General features: G+C 38.6%; 1 long non-coding RNA gene across 1 annotated transcript in view; it reads right to left on the bottom strand.

Moving 5' to 3' along the window:
- LOC144216728 (uncharacterized) overlaps positions 1-23,127 on the bottom strand; it is a 139,098-nt gene that overhangs the window by 108,876 nt on the left and 7,095 nt on the right. The gene's annotated exons all lie outside the window — the stretch shown is intronic.

Here is a 23,127-nt window from a genome sequence, read left to right on the forward strand (position 1 = left end):
ACTTTAAGTGCTCACTGACTCCTTCCTTAGGGCCTTGCCATATAGCTTCCTACCTCACTACATCTTTGAAGCAACTAAAATCCTTTCTATTGGGTTGAATAGTTTCTCTTCTCCCTCTAATTCATGCCTTCCCAGAACCTGTGAATATAAACTTATTTGGAAATGGGTCTTCGCAGATGTAATAAAGTGAAGATGAGACTATACTAGATTGGACTGGGTCTTAATCCAATGACTGATGTCCAAATAAGAAGAGAGAAATCTGGACACTGAGACACACACTCAGAAGGAAGGTGGCTATGTGAAGAAGAAGCCAGAAAACCAAGTAATGCAGCTATAAGCAAAGGGATGTCAAGGGCTGGCGGTAACTACCAGAAGCTAGAAGAGCAAGGAAATATTCTTCGTTAGAGTCTTGGGAGGGAGCGTGGCCCTGCTGATACCTTGATTTGGGGCTTTTGTCCTGCAAAGCTGTGAGAGAGTTAAGTTTCTGTTGTGTTGAGCCACCCAGCTTGAAGCAGGTTGTTGCTAGAAAACTAATACATCCTCCTAATCACAAAATCCAATTGTGCCTTCTTATTCCTCACTTTCCTTGGTTTAAAGAAAATTTTATAGTAAAATTCCTCCACTGGATTTGAAGACTCCACTAATATCCTCATGAGCTCCTATCCCTCCTTTTTTGCCTTTTTATGGGATTTCTCCAAAACTCTTTGCCCTTCTTTTCATTGCTTCTCCTATAAGACCTCTCTTAGTCTCATGATTTCAACTTCTATATAGATAACTTCCAAACTGAAATCATTGACCTATCTTTAGAGCTTTACATCCTATGTTTTTAACAATAGTAATTTATAAATTCTGTGCTTTGTTTTATTTTGTTTTTACAGACAATTTTTCTAGTAAAAGTGCATAGCCACTTTTATGTGTTAAGCACTTTACATATATTAATGTGCTAATATTCATAACAACCTTATGAAGCCATTACTATTATTATGCATTTATAACAGCCATTACTATTGTTAAGATGAGAAAGCTGTGTGAGGCACTGGGTGGTGACATACTTGTCCAAGGCCCTGCAGTAGGTAAGCTGTGGAGCAGAGACAAGTGTACACAATTTCATAGGGTGCAGTAAATTCTTAAGCATTTAGGCAACTCAGACTTATTTGAGAATTTGCTGAAAACTGTAGTTATTCTCCACAGAAAAATTAAGTTTCCCATAAAATTTTAAAGAGTTCAAGCATCTCTTAGAAGTCCACTTACAGATCCTTAGTTAAGAACACCTGTATTGGAAAAAAAACTGAATTACCAGAGACATTATAAGAAAAAAGAACTGGATTCAACAGTCTAATTTGATCCATTAATTTGACTCCCTAGGAAAAGATAATTTCTGCTACAGTCAGCCAATTAGTAGGTCTTTATCATAAAGAAAATGGTGAACATCATGCTCATTCATTCAGCTCAAATTAATGAATGACTCCCAGTCTAGAAGAGAAGACAAAATACTTAAACAAACAATTATAATAAAATGCAATAGTTATGATGAAAACAATAACCTTTGTGGATCTGTGGAGAATAATATAAAAGGATGATGGTGAACAAGTAGATCAGATTAGAAAATCATTTTAATTAGGTTTTAAAAATCCATGTAGGAGATGATTAGAGAGATTCTAACAAAATGCAGTGGAAATAATCTTTCTCAATGGGTAAAAAGGGATAGATTCAAGGGTTACAAATGAGACAAAACTGTCCAAGTTAGGGCCAATTAGATACACAAGATGACAGAAAGGAGGGGGATAGAAGGATAACTCGGAGATTGTTAAATAGGATGATTGGGCATAGAGATGCCATTAACTGAGACAGGAAATAACAGAAGGTATTTGGGGTGAGGAGAAAAAATTCCATTTGGACATGCTGGTTTTAAGATTAGATGCAGGCATCAATGTAGAGATGTCTAGTAGCTACAATATAATGAAGAGTTCAGGTAAAAGACTGGGGTAAATATTCTGGAGTCAAAGATATATTATGGACATAGCTGAAGAACTTAAATGGATGAATTATGGATGAATTATATGAAGCATGATGACTATATGGCAAAGGGATATATAATCAGGTAAAGTCCCCCTGAGAAACAGAATAGGAGGGGTGTGTGTGTGTGTGTGTGTGTGTGTGTGTGTGTGTATTTTAAGGAGATTCATTTCAAGGATTGGCTCACATGATTGTGGGGGTTTGGCATTCTGAAACCCGAAAAGCAGGTAAGTCTGAAATTTTTATGATGGGCTGGCCAGCAGGCGAGAAACTCAGAAACTCGGGCAGAGGTTGATCTTGAGGCAGAATTTCTTTTTTCCCCAGAAAATCTCAGTTTTTGCACTTAAAGTCTTCCAACATTGGATGAAGTCCACCCACATTATCTTCTTAAAGTGAACTGATGTTAGGTGTTCACCACATCCACTAAATACTCTGTATAAATGCCTGGTTAAATAACTGGATACTGTAGCCTAGCCTAGTTCAAACATACAGTTAACCATCACAGGAGTGAAGACAGGACACAATAACCAATGGGAAAACAAAAGTATACTGACAAGTAGTCAGAGAGGTAGAGCACTTGAAGACAGGGATCAAAGAAGCCAAAATAAAAGATTATCAAGAAGATGATCAAAAGTGTCAAGCACTATGCAGGGGTCACATGAGATAAGAGCTGAAATCTGTTCATGGACTTTGACACTTGGTAGTTGACTATGACCCCAGTGAGATCTATTTTGATGGAATTTGGGGGAAGGGGACAGAATTGCAGTGGATTGAAAAGAGAAAGGCAGTTGAGGAAGTAAAAGCCTAATTGCAATATATTAGTAGGAATAATAATTAAAATGTTCCAAAAAACATTTTCCCTTTCTTCAGGTGGGGCCTTCCCACAACCAAGTCATTTGGGTCTTCCCCAAGCTAGAACCACTCCCTGATAGGCCACTCTAGCAACAGGTGCAGTCATGGCTGTTTAGATGCCAAGCATTATGAAAATTAGCTTCATGTCACAGATGACAAAGTAGACATTAAAATGGGAATTCTGGTAATATTTTTTTTTAATGTTTTATTTATTTCTAGGAGAGAGAGAGAGAGAGCATGAGCAGGGGAGGGTCAGAGAGAGAGGGAGTCACAGACTCTGAAACAGGCTCCAGGCTCTGAGTTGGCAATCAGCACAGAGCCCGATGCGGGGCTTGAACCCACGAACTGCGAGATCATGACCTAAGCGAAAGTCGGACGCTCAACCGACTAAGCCACCCAGGCACTCCGGGAATTCTGGTAATATTTTTAAGAGATATAAGAAAATCCCTAGAAAATCTCTAATTTTTTGTGTGGAAAGAAATGCAAATATATTCATTAATAAATATTACTTTAAAAAATCATGGGTAATCTATATACTTTTCTCGTATCAGAAAAGATTCCAACAATGTGTTACAGGTCCAGTTTTGCTAAGTGGTCATACTTAAAGTTTGGATGTATAGACAGGTACACTTAATAAAGAGGGTATATTTCTTTTTTAACACTGGGGTAGACAACCTATACTTAATATATGGGCTACTCATGGGGCACCTGGGTGGCTGAGCCAGTTAAGTGTCTGGCTTCGTCTCAGCTCATGATCTCATGGTTCATGAGCTCAAGCCCCACATCAGGCTCTGTGCTGACAGCTCAGAGCCTGGAGCCTGCTTTGGATTCTGTGTTTTCCTCTCAACCTCTCCCCTGCTTGTACTCTGTCTCTATCTCAAAAATAAATAAACATTAAAATTTCTTTTAAATTTATAGGCTACTCATGATACTCATAGTTTTATTGTCAATGAAGAGTTTAACTAATTGATGAATAGTTCTGCAGACCCAATTATCTTCAAGTACTTTGGTAAATGAGCTTCCTCTTCTATTTCCCATTTAAAAGAAATAGGTAAAAGTTTAAACAAAATAAAATTACTAAAAAAGATAAGAGAAATATTTTTTTAAAGGCCAACAGTGAACACAAATTATCCAGATGCACAACCAAGGGCAAGGTAAGTGCTCTTGTAGTAAAGGACAGGACACATTATCAACTGGAAAGTTGGAGAGATGACACAGCAAGGGCTTCTTTTTTTTTTTTTTCTTCAATATTCACAAGAATTTTTTGTTATGAAGTTTTAAATTCCATACATCAGGGGTGCCTGGGTGGCTCAGTCAGTTGACATCTGACTTCAGCTCAAGTCATGATCTCACGGTTCATGAGTTTGAGTCCCTCATTGGGCTCACTGCTTTCAGCGCTGAGCCTGCATCAGGTCCTCTATGTCCCTCTCTCTCTCTGCCTCTCTCCCACTCATGCTTTCTCTCAAAAATAAACTTTAAAAAAATATATATATTCCACACACCACCCAGTATTCATTTCAACAAGTGCACTCCTTAATCTGTCACCCATTTCACCTATTCCTCCACCCACCTTCCTGCTGATAACCTACAGTTTGTTCTCTATACTTAAGAGTAGCCTGTTTCTTGGTTTCTCTCTCTCTCCCTCTTTTTCCTTTGGTTGTTTCCTTTGTTTCGTAAATTCCACATATGATTGACATTATACGGTATTTATCTTCTCTGACAGATTTATTTCGCTTAGCATTACACTCTCTAGTTTCATTCATGTCATTGCAAATGACAAGATTCCATTCTTTTTTATGGCTGAATAATATTCCACTGTGTGGAATCTTCTTTATCCAATCATCTCTTGATGGACACTTGGGCTGTTTCCATATTTTGGCTATTGTAAATAAGGTGCAATAAACATAAGGGTGCATGTATCTTTTTGGATTAGTATTTTCATATTTTGGGGGTAAATGCATAGTAGCATGATTGCTGGATTGTAAGGTAGTTCTATTTTTAACTTTTTGAGGAACCTCCATATTGTTTTCCAGAATAGCTGTACCAGTTTGCATTCCCACCAGTAGTGCAAGAGAGTTCCTAGTTCTCCACATCCTTGCCAACATTTGTTGTCCCTTGTGTTTTTGATTTTAGCCATTCTGACAGATGTGAAGTGATATCTCATTGTAGTTTTGATTTGTATTTCCCCAAAGATGAGTGATGTTGAACATCTTTTAATGTGTCTGTTGGCCATCTGTGTTTCTTATTTGGAGAAAAATCTGTTCATGTTTTCTGCCCAGGTTTTTAATTGGATTATTTGTGAATTTTTTTGTATTGAGTTGTACCAGTTCTTTATATATTTTGGATACTAATTCTTTATTCAATGTCAGGTGCAAATATCTGACACAGGAAGGGCTTCTTAATCATAGTCCAAACTGTCTGAAGATTTCACCATCAGAGACTAAGACCTGACCTCCAAGGGAGGTATGTGCAATTTGTTTTTACTGCAGGCCCATGTATGGTGAGGCAACATGAACTGTTCTTCCTCCCATTCTCCTCCTCCTCCTCCTCTACTGGATCCCCTCACTCTATTTTTTTTTTTAATGTTTATTTATTTTTGAGAGGCAGAGAGAGACAGAGTGTGAGCAGGGGAGGGACAGAAAGAGGGGGAGACACAGAATTCGAAGCAGGCTCCAGGCTCTGAGCTGTCAGCACAGAGCCTGACGTAAGGCTTAAACTCACAAACCACAAGATCATGACCTGAGCCGAAGTCGGACACTTAATCCACTGAGCCACCCAGGTGCCCCAAGCCTCACCTCACTCTAAAATGTCACTCTTAACTTCAAATTCTTGGTTATTATCACTTCTTCCACATTAAACAGATGTGTTTAGATGAAAGCTTTGCATGTATTCATGTGTGTGGGTACACACACATATCATATATATATATATATATGACCATTTTCAAACCTTTTCTATCTATAGTGAGTCAAAAATTACTGAATGTGTATCATGTGCAAAATACCATGCTAAATATGGTGGAAAGAGGGAAGAATGATCAGCAATGTGAAGAATTAAAATATACTTCTCCTTAAGAAATTATTTTTTCCTTTTGCTTGAATTCAACCAATCTTAAAAATATGGTTGACATTAGAAGTTAAAGAGAAAATTAAGACACTAGTGAAGTCCTCTGGCTTTCAAGGATTCATACCTAACTTAATGTCTGTTAATATGATACAAGGGAATAGAATCTTAGATATTGAACTTGAGGACCCATAGATAGGATAATATAGTGGTTTAAAGCTCTGGAATCAAATGCAGTCATGGTCCAATCCAAGACCAAAACAGTCTGAATCTTAGTTTCCTTATTTATAAGATATGCAATGTTATATGTGTGTGTGCGTGCATATATATATATATATATATATACACGCACACACACATATATATGTATATCAATTATATGAGAAAACTTATTTCAAAGTATCTTGTAAGGCTCCTAAAATATGGCAGAAGATGTTTAAAAGATAGCGATTATGGGGTGCCTGACTGGCTCAGCCAGTAGAGCATGCAACTATTGATCTTAGGGTTGTGAGTTTGAGCCACGCATGGTTGTAGAGGTTACATAAAAATAAAACCTTAAACAAACAAACAAACAAATAAATAAAAACAGTGATAATTACTATTACAATATCTAGTCTAAATCTCTGATTTAATGGATAAAAACATTGAGACTGTAAGACTATGTAAGGCTGAGGAGCAGGCCTGCTATGTCGAAAACAAGTAATCAGACAAATTAGGACTAAAACTCAGAATGATTTAACTGGGAGAACCAGGCTGCACTCTAAGAACTAAGCATTTCCAGACAGTGTACTGAGGTAGGTTTCACATATTCTACAATAGTCTTAAGTGTTCAAAAATTTAAATCAGATGACTACCTTTACTAAATTAACAATAAACCAGTTTTCTTTACTGCTTTTCCAAGAACTGTACAAGTATCAGTTTTCTGCTTCTGTGCCAGAAACTATCATAATTCTTTTCTTTTCTTTTCACTAGAATATTGTTTTTTTTACTTGTTACTATTTCCTACAGCTAAACGTTATAGGAAAATATAGTGGTTTCAGTGTGCTTATAATTGCCTTTGAGTTTACATCCTTTTATAGCCTTTCTTTGCTTTTCTCCTCTGCTATTCTTTACGACAACATGGAGACACAGTATGCTGCCCTGCTTTTGAGTACGGCATCACACTAACTTATCTTTATTCTTCCCCTTGGCCCTTCTTTATTTTTAGTATTGATGAGTCACACCGGTAGAACTGTAACTGAACTACTGATCAATGGGCCAGCCCTTGACTTTCATCCCACTCAAAGGAAACAGATGAGCTACAGAGATTACTCAGAGGCCTAGGTCAGGCGGTGGAAGAGACACCTGAAGGGGCAGCCACGTAGTGAAGACGTTAGGCCTCATTAGAGCGACTGATCCACCAGACACCTGCGCTCTAGCCTGCAAATCTTAACTGTGGGGCTTGTCATCCCTTCCTCGCTAATCTCTGACACAGTGGGGTGCTGTGGAAAAAGCTTACATTTTAGAGTCGGTTGAACTAAGTTCAAATCTGGTTTCCACCACTTATTAGCTTTATGTCTTCAAACCTTAATGTACTCATCTATAAAATGGGCCTTATCCCCATCACCAGGATTGTGGTAAGGCGTAGCTGACATAATGAACATAAAACACCTAACTCAGAGCAAGCTCCTAGTGAGATTTTGACTCAGATGCCGATCTCCTCTGTTCTTTATTTTTATTTCACATTTAAAGACAGGCATTTAATTAATGATGAAGTTATACTGCAGAGAACATGACTGAATTAATGGTAAGTTATTTTTAGGCAAGTGCCTTTCCATTTGGAAAATAAATTATTTTAACTCCTACCACAAAACATAAAATGTCACTTTGAAAAATGATGCCTAATGTATAATGGTATATGGATGTAATAGCAACTAAAGGGTTAAGAAAAAAAATTGCTTTGAGTTAGTTCTATATACATTTTCATTTTAAGTTTGTGTGTGCTGGTTTTTTGTTTTGTCTAGTAAATTTATGTACAGTGAAATATACAGATCTTGTGTATAAATTGGATAGGTTTTGACAAATATACATACACATGTAACCAACAACCAATTAAGCTATCACCCCAGAAAGCTCCCTAGAGCACCTATCAAGTCCACCCTCTTAGACTCATACCACCAATGATATCATAGATTTACATGGTATGATACCATAGACCTACATACTGCTTATTCCTTTGTGTCTGGTTTCTTTTAGTCAATATGTTTCTGATATTCACCTACCTTGCTCTATGTACCAGCAGTTCATTTCTGAATTGCTGATAGTACAGTGTTCCACTGTATGGAATTATAAAACTTTTTATAATTATTATAAATCATTATTATTTTATAAAAGTTATCTACAATTATAGAAATCCATTCTTTTTTTAAATGAGCTATCAGCACAGAGCCCGATGCTGGGCTCAAACTCATGAACCATGAGATCACGACCTGAGCCGAAGCCTAATGCTTAACAAACTGAGTCACCCAGGTGCCCCAAAATCCATTCTCTTTGAGCACTTGGGTTATTTCCAGTGGGAGCCTTTTATGAATAGAACTGCTACAAAAAGTCTTGTAAGAGTCCTTTCCTGGGCATAGTAATTCATTTCTCTTGGATAAATACTAGGAGCTGAATGGGTAGGACATAGTGTAGGTACACATTTAACCACAAACAGGCCTCCAAAGTCCCCTCACCACTTTACACTCTACTGGCAACATAAGAGATTCCAGATACTCCTCATTGCTGACAACATTTGATGGTGTTCAGCTTTTTAATTTTAGCCATTCTAACAGATGTAAAGAGGAATCTCATTGTTAATATTAATTTCCATTTCTCTAATGACTAATGGTATCTTGTACATTTTCCTGTGCTTATTAGCCATTAATAAATCTTCTCAGGTGATGTGTCATTCAAGGTATTTTTTAAAGTTAAGTTTTCTTATTTAAAAAAAATTTTTTTAATGTTTTTATTTATTTCTGAGAGAGAGAGAGACAGCGTGAGCAGGGAAGGGTCAGAGACAGAGGGAGACACAGAAACTGAAGCAGGCTCCAGGCTCTGAGCTAGCTGTCAGCACAGAGCCTGATGTGGAGCTCGAACCCACGAATCATGGGATCATGACCTGAGCAGAAGTCAGATGCCCAACCGACTGAGCCACCCAGGCGCCCCAAGTTTTCTTATTTTTGAGTAGCAGTGTGAAATAATAATACGTATGTTCATGGTCACTGCTCCCAATTCCTGACACAGAGCTCCTAAAATGCTTATGGAATAGAGATGCTAGGAGAATATTTTGTTCTAATATTTAGTCAAATTTGACCTGGCTTCCTGACACAGAGCTCCCAAGACCTTTGTCATTTCCTGAGTGACAGAGGCATCTGACACTGAGGTCCTGAATCCCTTGGAATTTCATGGGTGAAAGGAACATCTTTTGTTTAAATGAGGTGAATCTTGGTGGGCCCCTGGCTGGGGGCTGGTCACCAGAAAGACAGCCATGATTAGAAGCTTGAAACTTTCAGTCCTACCACCCAATCTCTAGAGAGGAGACAGGCTCAACACAGAGTTAATATTCAATCATGTCTATGTTATGAAATCTACACAGAAATTCTAACAGTTCAGGGGTTGGGAGTTTTCAGGCTGGTGAACGCAACCATGTGCCAGGAGGTGGCATATGCTAGTTCCACAGGGACAGTCCTTGTGCTTGGGACCCTTCCAGACCTCAACCTAGGAATCTTATCATCTAGCTATTCATGTGTATCCTTTATCATATCCTTTACTATACAACAAACCAATAAACGTAAATGTTTCCCCGAGTTCTATGAGCTGTTCTGGCAGATGATAGAATCGAAGGAGTCATGGAAACCCTCAATTTATAGCTAAACTGGACAGAAGTTGTGGGTTACCTGGAATGATATTGTGATTTATAACCAGAAATATAGTTAGTCTTCACCCACTGTTCCTGGCACATCCTCCTAAAACCTTGTTATTTTCTATACAGTGGTCCTCCCTGCTTATCCACAGTTTCACTTTCCATGGTTTCAGTTTTCCATGGTCACCCTCTGTCTGGAAGCAGATGATCCTCCTTCTGATGTACTGTCAGAAGATCAACAGTAGCCTAATGCCACATCACAGGGCCTGTGTCATTCACCTTACTTCATCTCATCACCCAGGCATTTTATCATTTGATGTCATCACAAGAAGGGTGAGTAAGGATGCACCTGGGTGGTTCAGTCGGTTAAGTGTCCAATTTTGGCTCCGGTCATGATCTCACAAGTTGTGAGTTAAAGCCCCTCGTCAGGCTCTGTGCTGACAGCTCAGAACCTGGAGCCTGCTTTGGATTCTGGGTTTCTCTCTCTCTCTGCACCTCCCCAGCTCATGCTCTGCTTCTCTCTCAAAAATAAATGAGCATTTAAAAAAATTTAAAAAAAGAAGGGTGAGTACAGTACAGTAAGATATTTTGAGAGAGAGAGAGACCACATTCACATAAATTTTATAACAGTATATTGTTACAGTTGTTCTATTATTATCGTTAGTCTCTTATTGTGTCTTATTTATAAATCAAACTTTATCATAGGTATGTATGCATGTATACAAAAAACCATACTACATATAGAGTTCACTCTCAGTTTCAGTAACTGCAGTTTCAGGCATCTACTGGGGGTCTTGAAATCTATCCCCTCTTGATAAGTGGGGGGTGAGGAATAACTACTGTATAAGGGCCACGGGGCATCTTTTGTTATACTATTCGCTCTTTTATCATAAGTTCCTGAAATAGCTCCACAGCCATAAAGGTAAAAGGAGTGTCTTGTCATTCACAAGTCCTTTTCAACTTACTGTTTAGGCGCTACCTTTTGTAAATGCCAAAGGATGAGGGCTCCTTGCCAGGGGAACCAACCCTGATTACAGGGTGGGAGCTTTGAAGCCCATTCACGAGCCCCCAACCTCCAGAAAAGGAAGAAGGACTGGAGGTTGAATCAATCATAATGGCCCCTGATTTCATCAATCATGCCTATGAGATGAAGCCTCCACAAAAACCCCAAAGTAGAAGCTTCAGAGAGTTCCCAGGACGGTGAACACCTGGAGATGGCAGGAGAGTTGAGCCCAGACAGAATGGAAGCTCTGTGCCCCTTCCCTCATACATTGCCTGCACATCACTTCCATTTGGCTATTCCTGAGTTATAGCCTTTTAAAATAAATCAATAATTTAGTAGGTAAAATGTTTCTCTGAGTTCTGTGGAATACTCTAGCAAATTAATCAAACCCAAACAGATGGTGGCAGGACCCTCCTACCTACAGTTAGTTGGTCAGAAGCACAAGTAATAACCTGGACTTGCAGTTGGCATGTGAGGTGGGGACAGTCTTTTCGGACTGAGCCCTTAATCTGTGAGAGCTGATACCATCTCCAGTTAGATAGTGTTAGGATTTAGTTACATTGTAAGACAGTCAGTATCCACCGAGAACTAGGGAATTGCTGGGTGCTGGAAAAAATATACATCATACTTGGGGACCTACTGCTTGTGACTGACCTCTCAAGTGGGGAGCAGTCTTGTGGGACTGAGCCTTAACCTGTGGAATTTGTGCTAACTCTGGTTAGTGTCAGAATAGAATTGTAGGACATGCAGCTGGTATTGGAGAATTGGAATGTGGGAAAACCAACACATTATAAGTAATATGGTAGCACTGCAAGACTAAGAGAGAAATGAAGAGCTTTCCTCTTAAGAAGAAACAATAAATTATCTAGATACAGCCCTTTGTCAGATATATGTATCTTGAATATTTTCTCTCAGTCAGAGACTTCACTCTTTCTAATAACATCTTTTGACCAGAACTTTAGATTTTGATGAAATTTCAATTTATCAATTACTTTCTAAGATTATTGCTTCTTTATGCTTTTATAAGACATTTTTTTTAAAATTTATGTTTTATTTATTTCTAGGAGAGAGAGAGACAGCGTGAGCAGGGGAGGGTCAGAGAGAGAGGGAGTCACAGACCGAAAGAGGCTCCAGACTCTGAGCTGGCAGTCAGCACAGAGCCCGACGCGGGGCTCGAACCCACGAACCGCGAGATCATGACCTAAGCGAAAGTCGGACGCTTAACCGACTAAGCCACCCAGGCGCCCCTATAAGACATTATTTTCTTAAAAAAGAAATTATTTTCTTCATTTATTCTTCAGTTTCAAAAAGCTAACTGTTAATAAGAATATACTTTGGGGTGCTGGAGTGGCTCAGTAGGTTAAGCATCTGACTCTAGGTTTCAGCTCAGGTCATGATCTCATGGTTCATGAGTCTGAGCCCCACATCAGGCTCTGTGCTGACAGTGTAGAGCCTGCTTGGGGTTTTCTCTTTCTCTCTCTCTCTGCCCCTTCTCCATTTGTTCTCTCCGTTTCTCTGTCTCTCTCAATAAATAAATAAATAAATAAATAAATAACTTTAAAACATTAAAAAAATAATATATTTCAATTTTAAAGCTGTTAAAGGTCAGTAAAATATTCTATCTTATAGTTTGCATTGTTTCATGGTTTTAAGATTTAAACACAAACATAAATTCGGAGTGGTCACATAGATTGTCACTGAAGGAATTTAAGCTCTATTTCTTTGCCTTTAAATTACTGTCCTATCAATTACTTTAAGTCTATTATTTAACAAAAGACTGTGCAGTATCACCTAGGTTAGAGATATGAGCTACACTTAAAGAAAGTTCAAATAATTTCTAACCATTATGAATCCTAAACTTTTTCTGTAAAGGACCATATAGTAAATACTTTATATTTTGCAGTCCATGTACAATCCCTGTTGCAAATACTCAACTCAGCTGTTCTAAAACAACCACAGATAACATGTAAATGGATAAGCATGGCTTTGTACCAATAAAACTTCACCTATGGACACTAAAATTTGAAATCCATATAGAATTTTCATGGTGTGCAATATTGTTCTCTTGATTTTTTTTTTCAACCATTTAAAAATGGTTTTAACCATTCCCAGCTCACAGGCTGTACAAAACAGGCAGCTGGCAGATTTGAGTATGTAGTTTACTGACTTCCAGCCAATAGAATGTTTAATTTTTGTTAATATTCCTTGCTGTCCCCCTTTGTAGGACAGGTTTACATCCAGTTCACCCTCAGATAGAAGGTGTAACCTTTTGAGGCTAGATCTCTTCACAACAGGTCTCTTAGTAGACTGGCCATCTTTGGTAGAGTGTAGTTTGTCTCCTGCCCTCGGCACCCTGAGTTGTGGAAATGGAGCTGAGGGGCCAAGTGCTTTTGCACAAATCCCTGAAGCAAAAGGCAGCTTGAGTGCTACTTCATCTCTCTGGATTTCTGTATTCATATTGTTTTTGGCCTCTGAATTTTCAAAATTTCTTGCCAGCTCAGTTAAACATTTTACCCATCATCTATAGCAGTTTTCAGTAGGAGGGTTAGAGGATTTTGCCATTCTGCACAAACAAATCCTATAGTCACAAATCGTTTTCATTCACACTACCTAAAAACACTGAATCATTTTACCCTCTTTCCTTACCTTACAATTTTTTTAAGTTTTGGAGCCTAAAGTCCAGGAAGACTGTTAGACTTCTTCTTAGGAGTTATACTTCACTCAAATCTAACATATCTTAATAAGAGTGTCAATATTGGTATAATAAATTTAATATTGTTTGCCCTTTTAAGGTACCTGTAAATGTAGGCAGAAACTTTAACCAAGATTTAATTACTGTTTATAAACAAATCCTGGATCTATTAAATGGTAAACAGAATTTTAAAATTTAAGTTAAATCAGTAAGAAATACCAAATGGAAAAAACAGTATTTCTCAGGAATATAGATTACTTTGTCTATACAATCTAACTTAAATGATGTAGGACCCAACAAGATTTCATAGGCCATCAGCTTTATGAGGATCATTCAAGTTCCATTCTGCTTATATGCTCTGAACTGTCCACATTAGTGCAATTTCTGAAACATATTTTCTAATTTTTAAATGTTTTTTAATTTATTTCTGAGAGAGAGAGAGAGAGAATGAGCAGGGAACGGTCAGAGAGAGAGGGAGACACAGAATCTGAAACAGACTCCAGGCTCTGAGCTAGCTGTCAGCACAGAGCCCGACATGGGGCTCGAACCCACGAACCGTAAGATCATGACCTGAGCCGAAGTCGGATGCTTTACCAACTGAGCTACCCAGTAGCCTCTGAAACATATTTTCTAAATGAAGTTGGTGTAATCTAATTCAGAAGTATATCCTGATTCTGATAATTTTTTTTTTTTGGCATAGACAGCCTCTAGCAGACTTTGCCAAATGAAAATTTAAGCTGTCAATTCAGTTTTTAAGTGTCATTCAGACAATCTGTATATGAATTCCAAATTCCTTGTCCCACCTTTTTTTGTGTGAGAGCAATAAAGTTTTACCCTTTTAGCAAATTTCATCTATACAATATTATCAACGATAGTCACCATGTTATATATTAGATCCTTAGATTTTATCTTACACCTGAAACTTTGCAACCTTTTACATATTTTCCATTAGCCACTCCACCTCCCCCCAAGAGCACCGCCATACTGTTTCTATGAGTTGGCTTTTTTTTTCCTATTGAACATATAAATGATACCATGCTGTATTAGTCTTTCTGTCCAGCTTATTTCACTTAGTATAATGTCCTCAAGTTCTATCCATGTTGCTGCAAATAGTAGGATTTCCTTCTTTCTCATGGCTAATATTACACTGTGTATGTCAGCACGCACACACACACACACACACTCCTTTATCTATTCATCCATTGACAGACACCTGGGTTGTTTCCGTATCTTAGCTATCAGAAATAACGCTGCAATGGACATAAAAGTACAAATATCTCTTCAATATCCTATTTTCATTTCCTTCGGACCACGGCCCTTTCTCAATATGATTATAACAAATTCTGGACTATCAGCATAATTCAGGTTTTGTACATGCTTCAGTTTTGGTGACCAAGCTTGTTTTTTTATTTTAGATGGCCTAAGGCTGATGGATTAAGGATGCGACTGGTCTGCCCCTGGGTCTTGGGTGGTAGGCTCTAAATCCTTGGAATTTCCCCAGTGATAGGAGTGTCTTTGTTATTCATGGTGGGCTCCAAGAAAGTTTACATCAGTGGGATGAATCAGGATGGTGACTGGACAAGCCAGAATGACCAATCATATGACTAGAAGGTTGGGACTTTGAGCCACATAGTATCAGCCCAAGCACCAGGAGAAGAGGTGGAGACATAGACTTAACTAAAGCTCCCAGCCAGTGACCCAGTCAATCATACTTATGTAATGAAACCCAAAAACAATTCTGGACACTGAAGCTCAGATGAGCTCCCCTGGTTACCAATACTTTATGCACTGTCTTATATCAATGGGGGCCTGGGGAGGATGTTCTGACTACAAACGGAGAGGACATGGAAACCTCATATTTGGGGACCTCCCAGACATCACTCTAAGTGTCTCTTCTTATGGCTAGTTCTCAGACATACATATACATATATGTATTGCTATAACTATAATCTAAGCATAGTGCTTCCTGAGTTCTGTGAGTTGTTCTAGTGAATCATCAAACCTGAGGGAATCATGGGAACCTATGAAATTTGTAACCAGCTGGTAAAAAGTGAGGGTAGCCCTGGGAATTCTCAAGCTTGCAGCTGGTATCTGAAACAAGAGCAGTCTTGTGGAGCACTGCACCCTTAACCTATGAAGTATGGCCTAACTCTAGGTAGTTAGTGTCAGCATTGCAGTGCAAAGGTTTTACAGTATTTACTGCCATATGTAATGCTGAGCTACTTTCCCGATCTTTAAGATCTTTGGTTCATATAGGAGTGACCATTTTTAAAGAGTAAACCTATTTTATGTTATATAATTTTTTAAAAAAGCACTGTCATGGTAGATAGTAGTGATTATTTCTGAAGTAATCAGGAACGAGACATATTTTTATACAATATGCTTTTATTTATTAAGTATATTCCATAGGTACATTCTCGTTAGCAGGATACAAAGACAAAACACATATTTTCTGCTGCCAGTGGCTTACAGTCTAGGGAACACTCAGGCAAACCATTATAGTACAATTAATCAGTGCTATAAAATAAACAGAAATAATAAGGTAATGCCAATTGAGTAGATGAAGAGAAGCAGGAGGCTTGGAAGGAGTGACATCAAGACTGATGTATGAGAACTGAGCAGGGAATAGTCAGGAGGAAGTGCTCCTGCCAGCAGTGGAGTGCTCCCTGGGACCTGACACAAAGTTAAACTGCATCTAGGAGGTAAGAGTTGTGGTTAGAGAGAAATATGAGGCCAGAACACAAGGTGTCTACATACACTATGCTAAGACACTGGGATTTTATCTTGAACGTGGTAGGGAAGCACTGAAGAATTTCAAGCAGGGGAATAAATTCATAAGAGATGTATTTCAGAAAAAAAATTTTAGGAGAAGTGTTATGAATAGATTATATATCAGATGAGATTGGGATCAGTCTTAGGAAGTGATGAAGTAGTTCCAAAGGAAAACAGTAAGGCCCTGGAAGTAAGATAGAAAAAAAGAAATCAGAACCAAGAGACATAAGAAGGTAAAACTGTATTGGATTCAGTTGAATCTGAGGCGATAAGCACTGGGGAGACATCAGGGTTTGGTTTGGACGGTGCTTCTCTTCACTAAAGGGAATTCAGGAAGAAAAGCATCTACAGTGGGAAGAGTAGAATTCGGTTTTGCACATGTTGAGATTCTGTGGAGCAATTCAGTATAGAGGACACACAGCTGAACAGATGGTAGCTCAGGAGAGAAATTCCAAGTGAAAATACAGACATGAAAGTCATAACTTTAAAGTGATTTTGGAGCCATAGGAGCAAATAAGATTATTTGGTAGGAGTTTAGAGTAAAGAAAGAGTAAGACCAAGAAACAAATCCTGAGAATACCAATAATTTGAGGAGTAGATGGACTTAGAACATACAGGAATTTAAGAGAAAATAGTGTCTGCATCCAGTAGCAGATTATTCCTTCATTTAGTAACACTCGGGTCTTGGGGCGCCTGGGTGGCTCAGTTGGTTAAGCGTCCGACTTCAGCTCAGGTCATGATCTCACAGTTTGTGGGTTCAAGCCCTGAGTCGGGCTCTATGCTCTCAGCTAGCTCAGAGTCTGGAGCCTGTTTCAGATTCTGTATCTCCCTCTTTCTCTGACCTTCCCCTGCTCACACTGTCTGTCTGTCTGTCTCTCTCTCTCTCTCTCTCTCTCTCTCTCCCCCTTTCCCTCTCCCTCTCAGAAATAAATTTTAAAAATTAAAAAAAATAACATGCAGGTCTTTAGAGACCATGGCAAAGATAGTTCTACTGACAGTGGATTAAGGAAATAGAGGGGTGGGCACCTGGGCAGCTCAGTCAGTTAGGTATCTGATTTCAGCTTGGTCATGATCTCACAGTTTGTTGAGTTCAAGTCCTGCTTTCGATGGGCTCGAGCCCTGTACTGGGTAAGCTTGTGCCCTGTTTTGGGTGAGCATAAGCCCTACTTCGGGGCTTATGAACATGAGTCCTGCTTTGGGTGAGCTCCATTTCTCTCTTTCTCTGTACCCCTCATAGGATTCTCTCTCTCTCTGCCCCTTGTTCACTTGTGCCCTCTCTCTCAAAAAAAAAAAAAAAAAAAGAGAGAGAGAGAGATGAGGAATCTGAGATGATCTCTGACGATATTTTCAATATGCTTGTGTGTGAAAGGAAGGAAAAGTATTGGGAAATAGCTAGATGGGGGTAACAGAGGAAAGCTGTTCTGATTACTATTATTTATTTATTTATTTATTGAGAGAGAGAGAGAGAAAGAAAGAGAGAGAGCAGGGGAGGGGCAGAGAGAGAGAGAGAGGGAGAGAGAGAGAGAGAGAGAGAGAGAGAGAGAGAGAGAGAGAGAGAGAATCCCAAGCAGGCCCCAGGCTATCAGAGTAGAGCCTGTAGAGCTCAAACTCATGAACCATGAGATCATGACCTGAGTTGAAACCAAGAGTCAAATGCTTAATTGACTGAGCCACCCAGGTACCACTGTTCTGATTATTTTTAATACGGGTACATTCTAATTTGCTAAAGGGAAAAAGCCAGCAGGGAGGGAGAAATGGAAATTGTGGAAGAGCATAATAGATACAGCAAGGTCTCTGGGAATGTGGGAGAAGAGAGTCAAAGAAATTCAGAGAAAAGGTAGAGGGATACATGTTCATCAAACAAGATGAGGAATACTGAACTCTGAGAGGGAAAAAAGAAACAATGGTAGGGAAAGCACTACAAAGAGAAAACTTAAGTTACAGCTCAAAGATAAACTATTTACAGGGAATTCAGGGACAATGGAATTCCAACTAATTAGCACGAAAGCCCGCTACTTTGAAAATGATACAAAACAGGTAACAATTCATGTACGTTATCTACAGGGGAGTACCATACAGAATACGAAGCCCAAAGAATAAGAAGCATTTCCATGCCATGTTTCCTTTTCCTGAGGAAGCCAGGAATTAGCTATTGAAATGGATATCTAAGTGGAGAGCCCAGTTTCTGCTGAGTACACAGAAAGCATGACCATGTCGCGGAGGCGTATTTACAACATTTCAAACTAGTAATCACTATGCATTTTTCTATAAAAACAGTTTCATAAAAACAGCTCACAAAAACTGACTGAATACATCCTATAACTAATATTTTACAAGAGAACGTTGGCAGTTTGCATAAAGGAAAAAAAAGCCACTCTGAAATGATGATGTTAAGTAGCTGGCTAGAATTTTTATAAGGTGAAGGACTCATTCCTGCACACCAATCCCACTGGGCACCCGATTTAAAGTTATGCCTCTGCAGATTACAAATTACTTTATGTGAGAGACCTTTAAGATTGCTTGCAAATTAGGAAATCAAATCCAGAATACCAAGTGTCTATTTACTTCATTCATTTAATAAAGAAATATTATAACTATGTCCCAGTTACAAAAATTAAGGGACACAGCTTCTGCCTTCCAGGAGTACAAGCTCTACTGATGGACCTGAAAACAATGAATTGACGGTACGTGCTACTAGGTGCAGGAATGAGAACACAAAAAAGGCACTGGTTTAGGTCTTAGAGTGTAAGAAAGACTTCCTGGAACCAAGAAGACATGAACTGAGTCCTGACAATGAAGCGAGTCTACCTGGAAGATGTATGGAGGGTTCTCCCCTGAGTGGGAACAGCAGCAAAATGGGGACAGAAAGAAAACTTGACTTCTGGAGAGTGGGTTTGGCATGGCTGCAATAAAGGATATAAACAGAAGAATGGAAGAAGGATTGGAAAAGTTGGCAAAATCTAAATTTAAAAGATCTATATATCATTCTAAGGAATTTGGACTGTTATATGTGGATATGGCAGAAGGACTGAGGAATTTTAAAGACACTGCAATGAAATTTCTTTTTGAGAGCACACTCTTACAGTGTAAAAGATGGGGGAGGGCAATACTTGAGATAAGGGAGACCAGTTAGAAGGCTACTCCAAGGTGTAGATGAGACATGACAAAAGCTAGAATTACGGTTTGAGCAGTGGTCATATAGAGTACTGGAAAGACGTAAGAGTTATTTAGGAGACAAAACTAACAAGACATGAAGAGGAATTAATTAGGGGGTGAGAAAGCATTCTTAGTGTTCATCCTACTGCTAAGACACTGCATTCTGGGTAACCTGAAAACTCCAGTTACTGTGTCTGTAAGACTGAAATCCACCTGCAACGCTGTCCCATCTGCAACAAGCTGGACAATACCCCATCAACAACAGCCCCCCCAAATGTTACATATATAAACTGTGGCTATCTGGTAAGCAGTTAAACATCCAGAAAGAGCTTTTACATGTTACCTAGATGCTATAAAAAGAAGCATTAGACCAAGCTATTAGAGTGGTAACCAGTATAATTAATCTCCCCCGTCCCATTCCCCTGTCGTACTAGTTGTACCTGTATTATAGCATGTATTACTGTGTATTATTAATTTGTCCCTGTGGAGCACAGCTATTACGCTGTTTTCCACACTTTAATATAATCTCTAGAGGGTACAGATTGGAATTTACACTTCTCTTTAACCCCGAGAGTACAGAACACATAGCCATATGCATGACAGGCACATAAATATTTTTTTGTATTGAAGCAGGCACAATTATGGTCAATTGGGTATTATAGGGCTTCAAACTAGTTGTGGAAGGAATTAAGCTAAATCTTTGCATGTGATGAACCTCATGAATGTGCAGAAATCTGTCAAAAATGTGATCCTCAGGAAATAAGTACATCTAGCTCTCAGGAGGCTTTCTAGGGGAGGGGTGTAAAAGTATTGCCCAAAGATCTGCAGAAATGAGTAATAATCTTAGCTCTCTCAATATGCCTATTCATTCTTATGTCCAGCTGGTTACAAGAGTGGAGAAAAATCCCTCAACTCCTTCTAGTTCTGTTGAAATCTTACCATAAAAGTGGGGTTGTTGTTTGTAATAATCCAATGTGACGAAAGCTCTAGAAAGGCTAGATGAGAACTTTCCTAGGACCCATTTCTTTGTGGTTTTTACCATTCAACTGAATGTAGAGTGCTGTTAACATAGCTCTAAATTCATTTCTATTTTTCTGACGTTTGACAAAACTTCTAAAGGTATGGAATTGTCTCCAGCTTGGATTGATGCAGGTTTTAATCAATCCATGATCTCCTCTTCCCCATTTAATAGTGGCCATGGTCATTCACGTTGATTTATACAATCAATACATCTCAACTTACTTGCCATTGAGTATATTTAAGACTGACTATCACCTCCGGCATAACTCACTACAGTAGTTTACCAAGTGACTTCCCATTGCTAGCCTCCTTCCTGGATTCCATTAAGTGTGTTGTTCCTTGACTGCTCTTGTCAAGCAGCACTTTCACCAAGACATTCTACAAATATTCAGTTGGCATCTATCACAGGCAAAGGATTGATACCGGTGTTACAGAGAACATAAAGACAAATAAAACATTGCCCTTTCCCCTTAAAATCTACCGTGTAACTAGAGAAATAGCATGAGATATTGAAGGAAGTCAAGAGGAAGGAAAGAAATTGCAGCTTAGGTGAGGTGAGAAGATACCACAGATGAGGGGCTTCTAAACCACAACTCAAAGGGTAAGATTCCTATGGGACAGAGGAGGAAAGGAGTGTTCCAGGTAGAGGCAACAAACTGAACAACGGGTTGTCACTAAAGTTGAGACAAATTAAACAGAAACAAGATATAAAACACAGGGTATCAAATAATTAAAGAAGACTATAAGCAATGCAGCATGAAGCTCGGCACACGTTGCCCAGTGAAGACCACTCTTTAAAGTGCTATTTCAGCATGTAATGATATGGCACATATCATTAGTTTAAAACAAACAAATAAAAAGGTCAAGTAACATAAGATCCAGGGTGTCTATCCAAGCAGAAACATAGCAGGTGAAAACGTTTAAGAAATAGGCAACTGGTCACTGGGCCACCATGAGCAGTTGAGCAGTTGTATGCAGTCTATGTGGCTGGCATTTCCTAAAGCTGTGCAGTGCACAACGTGTTCAAAAGTACTCAGTGACCCTGACAGTTTCAGACAGCTAAGTACCTAGCTTTTTGGGAGGCTTGCTTTGCAAAGCAGAACTCATTTATGGTGAGACGGAATCAAGGGCAAGAAATCAAGTCTCCATTAAGCATACCAGTTGTATGGTTCAATTTCTTGAAATAACAAGGCAGAGATGCATGTAGTGATGAACTGGGCACAAACCAGGAACTCTATTACTGAGAAATATGGGGGTTGGGGAGGGCAGACAGAAGCACAGGTGAGCAGAAAGTGAACAAATAATGCTGAGTGATGCTAGTATCAAAATTAATAGGATTCAGAGTGTAATTTCTATGGCCCAAAGTATTACAAAGCCATGCCCTACACACCCCTAACCTACTGATGAAGTTTAATTGGCCATAGGATAGCATTATTAGAAACTAAAAAATGTCATCACATCTTTATTCAAGAAGAAAATGTTCAAAATTCAGGTTTTTAAAGTTCTTGCCACTTTCTTACTCCTTTCATTACAAATACTATTTCATGTTATAACTTGTAACAAGAATGCTTTGAGCATTCGCCTTGATTTCCATGTTTTCTGAATACCAAATATTCTAATTTGCAAATCACTTTTTTTATGGGGAGGGAAGATGGTCCCAAAGTGCAATTTAACCTGAACACAGAGACTGTGTAAACAACGGGCCAAAGAATATTTTTGGTAGGCCTTTTGACATATACTTTACTCATATTATCATATTTAATCCTCACAAAAATCCTAAAGACAGTACTTATTTACAAATGGTAGCTAACCCTTACTGAATGACTACTAAGTACAAGACATTGTTCAAAGCACTTTGTATGGACTATTACCTCACTTAATCCACATGACAGTCCTATGAGATAAGTACTTTTATTATCTGCATTTTACACAGTTCTGTATCTGACTCCCAAGCTCTTACCCACAGCTTTTTACTGTTTCTACAATTGGTATACATGGAATAAGCAATATTTTAATACTACTGTTAGAATTCCATCAAATATTTTTTTTAAATTGTTTAATATTTATTTATTTTTGAAGGAAAGAGAGAGAGCATGAGCAGGGGAGGAGCAGAGAGAGAGGGAGACAGAGAATCCAAAGTAGGCTCCAGGCTCCGAGCTATCAGCACAGAGCCTGATGCAGGGCTCAAACCCATGAACTGGGAAATCATGACCTGAGCCAAAGTTAGACACTTAACCGACTGAGCCACCCAGGCACCGCCATCAAATATTATTTAATGAATACCTTAAAAGGAGAAATAACCAGAAAAGACAGGATTAAAATTGATTCTATATGAGCCTAGATCCTAAATAAGCTATTATTTTCAGAGCTCTGATAATAAGTTGTTAAAAAATGCTAAAACGAAACAATGCTATTCAAAGAATCGGAAAACATTACTGAAAAACAAACCAAAAACCAAATACCAAATAAAATCAAGAAAAATGCCAGGAAATAAGGTCAGGATAAATCATATCCTATGCCTGCCTAGGATTTAGAAAATGCAAACCAAATCCACTCCAAGAATATTAAGCTTCTGGAAATTCTGCAATTTGATATAGACAGGGGTTTAATTTCAGTTGAAAATGTTTCTAGATTTATCATGGAAAAAAATCACTCTAAGTACGATAAGTGACA

The sequence above is a fragment of the Crocuta crocuta genome, unplaced genomic scaffold (genome assembly GCF_008692635.1).
Source record: "Crocuta crocuta isolate KB4526 unplaced genomic scaffold, BGI_CrCroc_1.0 scaffold48, whole genome shotgun sequence".
NCBI lineage: Eukaryota > Metazoa > Chordata > Mammalia > Carnivora > Hyaenidae > Crocuta > Crocuta crocuta.